At 32.4% G+C, this 13,291-nt stretch overlaps 1 protein-coding gene across 1 annotated transcript in view; it reads left to right on the top strand.

The window, feature by feature from the left end:
* Positions 1-980: 980 nt before the first annotated feature.
* The window catches only part of LOC126746743 (uncharacterized), a 126,838-nt gene continuing 114,527 nt past the window's right edge, over positions 981-13,291 (top strand). The window contains exon 1 of the mRNA XM_050455081.1: positions 981-1,225. The gene's annotated coding sequence lies outside the window, so the exon portion shown is untranslated. The remainder of the gene's footprint in view (positions 1,226-13,291) is intronic.

The raw sequence follows: 13,291 nt of genomic DNA, 5'->3' as shown, positions 1-13,291 counted from the left end.
ATAAAATAGTTTTTCTTGATTTCTCAATGACGGCAAAAATGCCTGGAATATGATTGCGAATCAGAAAAAAAAATAATTTAGAAAATCGTTGGGCACCATTTTTTGTATGTGTTACTTACAAAATATGTGATTATAGGTACAAAGTGCTAAAAAATCCTATAAATTAACAATTTTAGCTCCCAGAAAGCTTTAAAATTGGCTCGATATACACCGTGTTCATTTGGTACTCTCTTCCTTCATTGTGACTGTATTTTTAAAGAAAATTCATATTTTGACATATACAGGATGTTCACATAAGGCGTGGCAGAAGAATTTTATGTTTTTTTTACTGGAGCATCAAATATAATATTTGATATTCTGATTCCACGTCAAAATTTAAGCTATTTGATGTATTTCATGTTATACTTTAATCAAGTAGTTTTTAAATTAGAGCAGTTGATAATCGACTTTTTTCAACTTTAAGAGGCTATAGATCCATAATTATTCGATACAGGATAAAATGATTTTCACATTCCTATCCTAACTTTTTAAGACCTGGCTCGTGTCATATATTTTTAGCAAGGTTTAACATGAACTTTTTTGACATTTTAAGGAAAAAAAGGACAATAGCATTTTTTCTTTTAATAAGCATATCTTAAAAAGTTAAGATATGAAAAACGAAAACTTTTTGATTTTTGTTGATTGACTGTAATTTAAAAAAGTTAATACAAAATTACAACTGATTATTAAAAATAAGTCAATTCTTAATGAACCCAAATGCAACGAATCTAAACGTATCGTAAACAAACCGGACAATCGTAAACAAAACGAGAATATTAAACGCGCATTCGGCATAACAAAACCGGCCTATTTCATAGTGAATTTTCCGGCCGGTTAGTGGGATAATAGGCCCATTTCCACCTGTGATCACCAGAGAGCGGACCTCGAACAGGTGGTCCTCTCTCGAGACCGGCACACACCATTCAGTCCGCTTCTTTTCACCGGTTAGAACGAGAGGAAAAGAGAATTGAGCGTTTTAACGTTCTGAAAAAAACTTTGTTACGACGTTTGACGAGCGTTTTTTTTTTCTTTTGTTGTTATAAAGTTGAGACCAAAAGTGAACTAAAAGGGACGTAGGTGGAATATAGTGGTGATATTTTTTGCACTTTTACGTCCGTTTTTGGGTGGTACTGGTGACTTTTACCCTTTGAGGATGGATTATTTCAGTTTTGGATAGTTTTGTCAGGTGAGCCTTTAAATATTCTAGCCTTACTGTAAAGTATCAGTTTAAAAAACCAAATAACTTTAATTATATTTGAAATGAAAAAAATAATACCCGAGGTAGGAATTTCTCTTTTCTGAAATGCAGTTATCGGTGAAAGCTTCGGACTCGAATCAGTTCGCATTAGGTGATAGTTACAGCAACGATTTAATACAAACATATTCTTTTTTTTCTTTGAATTACTTCAGTATAATGTACCTTTGCTTTTAAATAAATAGATAAAGATAATCGTGTACATTTAAGTTATGCATTAGTAATAGTTATATATTGAATGTGTTTGGTTTTATTCTTTGTTGATTAATGCTTCAAATATTTAAACAGTTTATTTATGACATTTATTTTAATAAAATGTCATTATCTTTTTCCTAGTTTATTTCTTTCTTATAAATTTTAGTATTTTGAAATAAATTTTGTCTTGTTACCTTTTTTAAAATTTGCCCTTTGCTAAATAATTACTGGTTTATCTAGAATTAAAGTCGATAAAATTTTTTATATAAACAATTGTATAAAAATTGAAAAATATAATTAACTTATTCTTATTTGTACTTTTGTAATTTCTTGTGGCAACTTACAAATTTTTTGTTTAATGACTTCGTCGCAGTAATTTTTTGTTTACTATCAAAACACCAGAGGCCTTAGGACAAAGACAGTAGACTTTTATCAGTCTGCCTGTTCCTGTCTATATGACTGTCTCAATAACAACTCAATAACACAACAAAGTCTTGGTTGAATCCCAACGTTTTGAACGCGTAGTTGTTTCCTAACAACTATAACGTTTTTAGACTCGATAGGAACGCCAACATTAGTGGCAAAAGTAATGGTGGTGGTGTCTTATTGGCGTTGTAAAAACTCACCAATCGTGAAATATAGTCATGTGATTAGAATTAAAAAAAAATTGTTCTACATTAGTATCAATAATATTGAGGCGTTTTAGTTTTGTTTTTATCCTTTATACTTGACTTCTGTGTCAAATGTTTAAATTATTCTTTTATTATTTCACATTATTAAATAATATTTATTTTCCACGATAATCAATATTTGTTTGCCTGTGCTCTTTTTTTTATTTCACACTTTTCGGTGTTTTTCTTATATTTGGTCATTTTTTCTTTTAGTTTTTTTAATTTGTATTGTTTTACATAGGTACTGATATCTCCGAAACTTGCGCTAATTGAAATTTAAATAATTTGTACAGTTCGTCGGCTTGCAGCAAAAACTCACTAAGTCAATATTTTCAGATATTGAGATTTTGATAAATATCACTAAGTCTAATGTTGTTCTATCACTGAACCAAATATTAAACGCTTAAAAACTCACTAAGTACCAAAAAAGAAGTCCATAAAAATCACACTAAGTCATTAAGCCTGTTTTGAGTTCATGCAAAAACTCACTAAGTGACTTAATGAGTTTTATATAATAAATGTGGTGCGCATAGGAATTTGTCAATAATTTTTTATGAAAACGCTTAATATAAATAATGGTCCTATTTTGACAGCTTTTAAAAAGAGAAATTCTTTGGGTGTATTCGAAGGTGAAGATGGAAGAGGAAAAAAAGCTTCTGTTAATAAAACTTCCGATTCTGGCATAGATATTGTAAAGGCCCACATTGAAAGTTTTCCAACAATGGAAAGTCATTACAATCGAAAATCTTCAAAACGACTCTTCTTAGATCGTAAGCTATCAATCTCAAAGATGTACGACCTATACCGGGCCTACTGTTTAAAGAATAATTTTAAATCAGTTTCTTCCCGCATGCATGCATATAGAAAAATTTTTTGCACATCTTATAATATTTCTTTTTTTAAGCCAAAAAAAGATCAGTGCGCAACTTGTAATCGGTATCAAGATTCTAACATTCAAGACCGCTGTAACTTGGAAGATACATGCCAAAATCATATTACTCGGAAAAAACGAAGCAGCCCGATCAAAAGAAATTGATAAAGCTGCTTTGGAAGACAATTTTGCATTTATCATGGTTACGTTCGATTTACAATCCGTGTTACAGATTCCATCTTCCGATGTATTAAAGCCGAAAAATTAATATGTATAACTGAACTATTTATGAAGCTCCAGAACTACACAGAGCATACTGCTTTGCATGAACTGAACTACATGGAAAGCGAGGTAGCTGTGAAATTGGAACATCACTGTATAATTAGTTTATAGGCTTAAAGCCGGAAGTAAAACACGTAACCTTATATTCGGATGCATCCGGTGGACAAAACCGAAACCAGAAGATTGCTGCTCTATTTTTTTATATTGTTCAAACAACTGCGGTTGATATCATAGAGCATAAATTCTTAGAAAATGGCCACAGCTACATGGGGGTTGATTCCAGGCACAGTGCCATTGAAAAAGAGAAAAAATATCAACCAGTTTATGTAGTCCATGACTGGATAAGTATTTTTAAACGAGCTAGATCCAAACGTAACCGAAATAAATTTGGAGATCCATTCATCACCAAAGAGTTTAAGTTTAATGAATTTCTTAATTTACTGGATTTATCCAAGACTTTATTTAGAAATAAGACAACTGGTATCCTTGAATACCGCTATGAATATTTTGGTGAATATAAAAGCATTAATATTGAAAGAAAATCGAGAGCCACTCAAAAAATTGACTATAGTTATGCGAAAAAGGAGTGATACCTAATGAGTAGCATGGTTGGTATAAATCGCTGCCAATAAGCACAACATTGAAGGATGTGATTCCTGAACCTGGATATTTTGACACAGACGGGGAGACGTTTTAGTTCTTAGTTACATTATGTTTAACAAAATTAATTATTAGGTTTTGTATTTTTTTAAATAAAAAAAGCTATATTACCAAAAAAAGTTTACTAGTTTTTCAACATCAAGTTTATTTATAAAAATTAACTCATTAAGTTAGTAATTTAACAATATTTCACATAAAATGAAAACTCACTAAGTCACATTTTATATTTTTCTTTTCAATTATTGATTAACAAAATACTACTTTTTCATTATTATTTTACTATTAGTTTTGAAATAACACACAAAACCATATTTTATTGCCGGAAACTAAAAACTACAAAATGATTTTTTCCCAAAACCTCCTAAACCATCGGCATTAGTAAACAATTGATTTTTCCAGAAACTATCATTTTTGACTTAATGAGTTTTTGCAGTAAGCCAACGAGTTCATTATTGGTATTAAAATCCATTTATCTTTAAATGAGTAGAAAATATTAAAAAACTACTCATATAATCCTAAATCATCTTCTTGTTTATTAAGTTTTTTGCCTGCTTTAGTTTTCTATGTTTTTTCATATATTTAGAAATTTTTGTTATTTTTCCTTTTAAGTTTGTATTTTAATACATGTAATGATAATTACCAGTTTTTTAAGAAAAAGCCCTGGATCAAGAATAATTTTAAATTTATAAAAAATATAATTAATTAAAAAGGAAAAAATTATATGTTTCATATTTCGCGAATGTGAGAAAATTTAAAAAAAGAAATAAATTTTCATTATGAAATGTTTCTCAGAAATGTTTAATAACAAAGATACAGGGCGTTAAAGTTAAAAATAATTATTTGTTTATTTATCATATCTTTAAACTACTTGTTCAATTTTAATTAAATTTCACATGCAGGTTATTGCAGTGAATTGTCAATTAGGGTCAATTGGAGTAATTGTGGACGATATTTAATGTTTTGACTTGTTAAACGATTTTTGTGGACATCACGCATTATGTTATATATGTAAGAAAACTCGGTAATTAAATTAAAAATTATATTAAAAATAATAAAACTGCGACGTTACGAACAACAAAAATACATGCTTTCCTAAAGAAAGGCAAAGAGCGAGTCCCTTCTAAATCGGTTCAGTCCCAAAAAGTAAACATCATGATCATACTAAAAAATATAAAAATACTAACGTAACCACAACTTAAATTCTAAAGAAAAATAACTCTTAGGTCACTAGTAATAAACTATAGCTATTAATTAACAAATAACTTATAATAAGTTATTGCCCCGCCGACATAAGTATTCTAAAATATAAATATTGGGGCGAAGATCTATGATGATGACCTAGCGTCGCGTCGTCATCACGTCGGTACTTCTTACATATATGTAAATTAGCAGTTACATAGCTCATAGTATCTTCTTTGATAATTACTAGTGGTTTTCTGTAATTACAAGTCATATTAACATAAAAAAAATATATTCAACATGCTTGTCCGTTTACATTTGCCCCTACTCTTTAGGGGTAATTGTAAACAAGCATCTCTTGACACATTTATTCTACCAGAAAAAAACCTGGGGCAAATGTAAACGAATTATATAAAGTCGCTGTGTAGCAAAATATTTTTTGATATAAGTCTATTTTGATATAGTATTCTCTCTCGCTTCATTTGAATGCCAGGATCGGGAAGCACACCAATGATTTGATTCAAGGTTATATAACTGACATCAGTTTCAACAATGTTGAGAATCATTTTTGACGCATCCCAGGACTTAAGACCAGTCACTTTGATTTCCGTTAATTTTTCATCCACAGCTTCAATTAAACACACATATTTAAAAAGAGTAGTCTTTCTCTTTCCACCTTTGAACTGCACAAGAATAAATTTCCCTGTGGACAAGTCTGAACTCTCGACTATTTTAAGCTCTATATCTTGTTTTTCCGGTTCTGCCCAATCTATTTGATCATCAGTATCGCCTAGACTTATTTCTCCATCAGAAATTTCCGACTCTGCAACTGGTTCACTTCTCATTTTTTTCAATTTCGGCTCTAACTTTTTGTTGTCCGTTTTCGGATTAGCCTTTTTTTTCCTTTATTTTTCTTCTTCTCTTCTGCTTCCCTTAGTCTTTCCAAGACTCGGTTGGTTGTTATATCTTTGTTGCTTTAATCTTGGTATGACTTGTTTTTTTTCTTCAGCAATATCTTCACGGCGGCTGAGTGGCAAGAAAATGTTGGTAATTTCTGTCGATTTATTGATAGACGATGACGTCGATGGTTGTGGACTATGTGGGTAGATGCCACTAATAATTTTTGGTAGTCAATTGACGATGTAGAAGGCTGCTGTCGGCTTTCAGCTGATGACACTGAATGATGTTGACTACAACATGATGAAGTTGAACGCATTTGATCGTCGAACGTGGGTAAAAGTGGGTTTGGTTCAGAAAATGCAACAACAGTTGATTTAGAGGATACTGAATGGATAATAATAGCATCGGATGTTACAGATTTCGGAGCCTTGAGGGCAGCTTCGTATTTGGCCAAGTCTTCTGGTGTAAATTCATCTTGTGGGAATTTGTTTCGATCAACTGGGTATACGCCAGTATTTTTAAATCCAGATATAATATTGCTAGAAACCATAGACTCTTGCCAAGTAATTCGGCAAATTTTTCCTTAGTTAGCCGTCCACACCCTCGTCCCATTTGTTCCTTACCAAACTTGACCAATTGTTTATTCCAGTTAACCTTTAAGGGTCCGAAGACACACTTGTCCAAAGGCTGAAGCTTAAAACTTATCCGTAAGATGGCTTGGAAACTTTATCAAAATAATATTGTTGTGCATTCCCTCTTCAATAATTCTGACGCTCATATGACTGCTGTGACCATAATACAACAGTAGAGCCGCTTGATCTAGAAGGTTTTGGGAAGTTCTTAAATCTTTAATGTGAGGTATAAACCCTGTCGTAAACCACTGGAAAAATTGCGGCTCCTCCATCCATCCATTAGTGGAGGCCGCATATAGAGTTCCTGAATAGGCGCTATTGAAAGTCGCACGAGCCTGAACTCCAGCTCCCTTGAATACGATGAGCGGTGGAAGTGCTTTTCCATCGGCAGAAACACATCCTAAGACTGTCGTCGACTGTCTTCCAGAGCCTCCAAATATCCGGCACAGGGGCTTTCCTTTCTCTCCAAAACCTGACTCGTCAGCATTAAAAATAAAGCTTCCTTTATCATCTAAATTATTTTCATCAATGATTCTTGTCAGGTCATCAAAAAAAAAGTAGACGATTTCAGGTTTTCTAGCATCCTTCCGCAGTTTTTGAAAATGTTCCGGTTTCTTAAGAGACAGTTCAGGATGTCTTCTCATGAATGAGTAGTACCAGTCTTCTCCCGGTAGTCCATTTTTAAATGGTGTTCTTAAACCTTTTGCATTAACATACTCTCCAACCAGTTGTCTAAGTTCTGCTTTGTCACATGGTAGACCCATCACAGTACGTGCCAATAAAAATTTCACTATTTTATTTTCGATATCTGAGGATAAAACTTGGGAACGTCCACCCTTTGTCACATTTAATGGAGTCTTTCTTCCTCCTATCCTTTGGTAAATAACTGATCTGGGAACACCATAGAACGTTTCTGCTTAACGATACGTTTTATTTTTATTTTGGACATCTGCAACGGCATTCGCAACATCTTCAGTTGTATAAGTAGTTGCTCCTTTTTTCCTTACATAAGTACGAGGCATATTTACACTGCAACAAGACAAAGAAAATTAATTTTATTATGTTTACAATTACCCCAAAAGTGTGTATACATTTCCCTCAAGAACAAATTTATTAGGGGGAAATGTAAACACTGAATTATTTTAGTGATTATAAAATTTGTCGACAGACATTTAGGCGTAAATTAGACACAATAGTGTAACAAACAATGTCCAAATGAAATATCTAACTTACCTCGATGATTTGCATCGAAAACTTCAGTGCCGAAATTCAACATAAATTCACCAAACACATCAAATTGCATCAGCCAACTAATGCAAGAAGAGCACAAATAGGAGTAAAATTTCGAGGGAAATTGAGTTTGCCCGACGTCGGCACGACTCGAGTAGTGAGCTTCGCGCCAAATTTGAAATCTAAATGTTGTTGTGTTTCTTATTTTAGATGTGTCTACAATTACCCTAGTTTACATTTACCCCAATTGACCCTACCATTAAAATCTTATTTTAATTGTTCAAAAATATACAATACCTGCGAAAATGTATAAAAAAAAGGAAATCGTGCTTGGATATGTAAAAAAGTTCAATATAAAAGATGATCAAAAGTTGCTTTAAGTCATTATTTCATTCAACAGGTTTAATTTAAGATTTAAGCCTAATTTTTTTTTTAAAAGTTCCTGCAGCATTCCAACTGACCTCTTATAAAAAAATATTATATCGTCTCGCAGATTTGAGGCAAAAAAGGACCAAGTCCCTCCATATGTTATGCCACTGACAATTTTTTTAAAAATTGGCTTCATCAATAATTGACAATTCAATACAATAACCTGCAGGCGAAATTTAATTAAAATTGAGCTAGTAGTTTAAAAAGTTATGATAAATAAACATATAATTATTTAACATCCAGTATGTTTGTTATTAAACATTTCTGAGAAAAATTTAATAATGAGAGTCTATTTTTTTTTAAATTATTTTTGACGTATTAAAATTAATGACGGTTAAACTAAACCATTTTGTATGTATTTTCGGTTATAAAAACCTGTGTTTACCGTTCTTATTTTATTCTCATTATTTTTCTTTTTGAATTTAATTTCTCTTGAGCAAGACCCAGTATAAAAAACTAATTTAAATTTATAAAAATTAAAGAAATAAACATAATTATATGTCTCAAGTTTGATGGATGTAAGAAAATTATTAAAGTGTGTTTATTAACTATTTTTCATATTAGTTTAAAAGAATTTGATAAAATATGTAATTGAGAATTGCATGGCATAATTTATTTATGTTTGAATTAGCCCTGCTCTTGAATACCTAGAAAATTACAATCGTATGCACGTAAGTTATGCATTTATGATGTACTAAGTTATGATTTTACTAATTGATGGTTTCTCCAGAAGAGAACCTTATATAAAAAACTAATTTAAATTTATCAAAATGAAAAAAATTGAAATTGAAAAAAAATTTGATAAATATACATGGAAACTGCATGGCATCATTTGTTTATGTATGTATGTATTAGCCTTGTTGTTATATAACTAGAAAGTGGCATATAAGTTAATAAAATAATCAGTAATAATAACCTTGAGTTTCTTGGTTTTGTTTTTATAATTAATTAATTCTTGTATTTTTAATTTATTCTCTGTTTTAACCTGTTTCTTTTTCAACACTCATTACACATTTTTCTACAATGTAAAATTCTATAATTTTGCTGATACCATCAATATCGATGCCAATACATATAGATGCTTTTGATCTAATACATGACTCACCAAGCGTGGTTAAAACAACGGGTGTTATTATTGGAGAGCTACGTAATTTTAAGGCCCTAACGATTTTGTCTGACATAAGCGAACATTGGCTACCAAAGTAAATAAAACACTTTATTTTAGTGCCTTGGATGATAATGTCTTTAAAATACTTTTGGCTAGGAGAGTCTTTAGTTCCGATTAACATGTTTGTATTCTAAAGCGCGTTGGCCTTTCCGATTATTTTGAAAAGGTGCATTTTTATTATTAGGACAATCTCGACGCAAATGTCCAGTATTACGGCAACGGTAACACAAAACAGATTGAGTGGATAGTGTCCCTGAACTTAACCCTGACCTAGTTTTGTTAAGATTTAATATTCCTTGTTCATCAAGAAGTCTTAAATGATGCGCTAAAGTATGTGGGTCGGTAATACGAGCAGCTTCAATTGTAAGTTTAACTTGAACATTATCTATGCCCCCTCATAACTAAGTCAACACGATCTTCATCACTTAAAGGAATTTTTAATTTATGCACAATTGCCAATTTTCGATAAGCATATTGGTAAAAAGGTTCCGGCTTACACAACATAACCTCATTTAGTAGTTTATATATAAATTGCGCCTGGGCCGAAAATTATTTTGCAACATAGCACACCATTCTTCCCAGGAAAACAATCTAGTCGGAAGACCCCCCTGAACCATACCTCGGCTGTACCCCTTAGTTTTGACAGAGCCAAATGTGAAGTTGTTTTTTCATCCCACCCATGAATAAGAGCAAATTCATTGACAGAATTTAACCAATCGGTAATGTTATTTAACAATGGATCAAACTCGAAAATAATTGTAAAATGTGGTTTATTACCTGTCAGAGTTGTTCTTAGCCAATGGGTCTCTACAATGCAAATTCACTCAACAGTCATCCGTCTCATATTGTTAGACATAAACTCGAACATCACATAAAAATAAATAAAAAAACAATATTTACTGTTCTGTCAACTTTTGGAAATAATAAAATATACTCACATCATCTCAGTCAACATCAATTTACACAATGTCACATTTCAATATATAAATATGTCAAACATGTTATCTTCCTTTATTTGACGACTAGCTAGTGTCACCTAGAATAGAAAGGGCTTCCCCAGACGCTCCACTGCCGCTAAACAGTAAGCATCTCAACGAATTAGACAAAGGATATATTTCTACTATAACCTTCTGTTTATTCGTGCCCCAGTCTTACCAGACAGCACTCGAGGAATTGCGCATTCGTTCCTAATTGAACAGAGGCTTTCACACCTACTTGTGCGGGCATCTTCAAGATGCGCAATATAAAAACAGATCTGTACAAACTTACTAATAATGGCCACATATCTACTCAAGATCAACTATTTCTCACATATTCACCACTATTAAATTTAGCAGCCTGGTTTAACCAGTAAACATAACTCTTTTTCCAACACACCAACTTATACACATTTCTCTCAAACGTTGCTTTCTGATCTTTAGCAATATACGTTATTTTAAATATATCAAGTTATTAAGTGATTATGGAATTAATTAAATTGAGATAGAATTATTATAGATCATTAAAAGAGTTTTGTTTTAAATGAGAATACATATATTAAAATATAAAATAAAAAAATATATAATATAATAAAATGATAAAAATAAAATATGTTTTACATAATATTCGTCGAAATTGAAATATTACTTACTCCATGAGGCTTTCGCCTTACCAACAACCTGTCAATATTAGCTACCATAGTTTCACCCATTTTTGAGATACTCTCGGCCAACATACTAGAAGACGGTACAGAAATATTTCTGGTACGACTGTCACTTCTCGAACTAGGGATGATACAAAATATTAGGAACAGTTCTTTTGGAACAGTTCCAAACGAGTAACGGCTGTAACAGGTATTAATTTAAAATTTAATAAAATACTAGTTCCAAGATATCAACTGTTCCGGAATAATAGAATATAACAGATTACAGACGGAACAGTGGGAATAGCAAAAGAGAGAGAACAGAATAGCGAAGGAAACTGCCTTTTGGCGTTCCTTTTTTATTCGACTTATGATACGATAATGCGACGAAACACGAAGCTCAAAACGAGGATTGGCTGGATTGGGGATTTATTTAGACGAGTAGACGAAAGATGGAACCGTTGGCGTTTGGCGTATTGGTCGATTTTAGCATCAGCATCATTCTTTTACACCGCAAAATCCAAAACTTTATTAATTTTTCATAACCGTTCCGTTTCCCCTTATAGTAGGCATTAAATGAAATTTTATATCGTGTCAAAGTTGTTTTAACGATCTCGGTTGGAACTGTTATTAAGTAACAGGTATTTGGAACTGTTCCGGAATAGGAACAGGAACGTAACGGAACAATTCCAAAAAAATACAAGTCTGTACCATCCCTATCTCGAACGGTCCCGCCTTCGATCGTCGTCACCCGTCATCGCCATCCCGTCTTGCACATCGGCCATGACAAACCCTCTCATCTTCCATCTTCAAGCCACTTCGTTCCCAGTTTTACCTAGAATTCCGATGTCGATGACGGACGAGAGTCCTTTCTTCACGACGATCACGATCCCGGCGATCATAATCTTCCGAGTTTCGCGACATGTCACACACACAACCACAAAGTTTACTAAATTAAAAAGACAAGGCGCGTAAGTCTATTCCACTTCTGATGTTAGAAACGGGCAAATAAAACACGAATTTGATAAATAAATTTAGTTTAATTACAAATTAAACGAAAATGAAAAGTTAACAAAACTTAAAAAAAATTAACTGCAAGTTATCGCGGTCAGTTTAGATTTTCATTCCCGCGAAGTCATCAAAACCTTGAATCCGAAAGCTCGGTGCCAGGCCGGCACGTTTTCAATAGTAAGCAGATTATTTCTGACATATTGTTTTTAAAAACCTACCACTTTTGAGACGAAAAATATGAAGGTCGAACTTTAGTAACCTACATAACCCTTGCGTAAAAAAAAATAGCAACAAACAAATAAATTAAAATCTCTTGCACAATTTTTTCGTTACTATCTATCAGATAACAAGATAATATTGTAACTATCGTTATCTTAAATCAAACAGCCTATACAAACGCCGCCACATTAATCGGTCGATAAAACTAAAACCCCATTTTATTCATTCGACATTGTAAAAGAATAAAACGCAAAGAGAATGTTTATTAACCAAAGTGTCCCAGATAAACGAAATTGTGCGGTCGTCGTTCATGCAACTGCTTATCCTAAATTCTTGTTATTTGACTCGTTTATTCGCGATTATGCGTGTTGAATTCGTATTACGCACTTTTACGCTTTGAATATATTTATCGGAGGGATTTTTCTGGTTCTCAGGCGGAGCGATTTTATTAATTGCCGAAGCATCTGGTCTCGGCCGCGTAACTTCCTGTAATTTTCTAACGAATACCGGCAGTTCTTCGGATGGCTCAAGTTCCTCGCTGAGCGAGGATAGTAATTCAGAGAGCTATTAACGTTGTTGGGAAAATAGCGAAAGGGATATCTTAGTTTTGTTTTATTGACAGGCATTTAGTTACAAAACTTGAGAAAATTATTGTTATATGGGAACCTTCTTGGTAATAAGACGATCTATTGTTTAATCAGCATACATTTTATTGACCTTTTGTGGTGGCCTAAGTTATTTAAATCCTAAAAATAAGTCAGTAAGCTTAACTAAGCTTTAACAGAATTCGGGCACTATTTTATTAAATGGTCCTGAAAGTCTGAATTAGTGTTGGTTACCATATAATGAATTAGTTTTAGCACTTATGTATAATAAATTGGTAACTAACAAATATATCATTATTATTACATGTCTCTTCTATAAAAATC

Source organism: Anthonomus grandis, chromosome 2 (genome assembly GCF_022605725.1).
Source record: "Anthonomus grandis grandis chromosome 2, icAntGran1.3, whole genome shotgun sequence".
NCBI lineage: Eukaryota > Metazoa > Arthropoda > Insecta > Coleoptera > Curculionidae > Anthonomus > Anthonomus grandis.
This window is presented reverse-complemented; position numbering and strand designations above follow the sequence as displayed.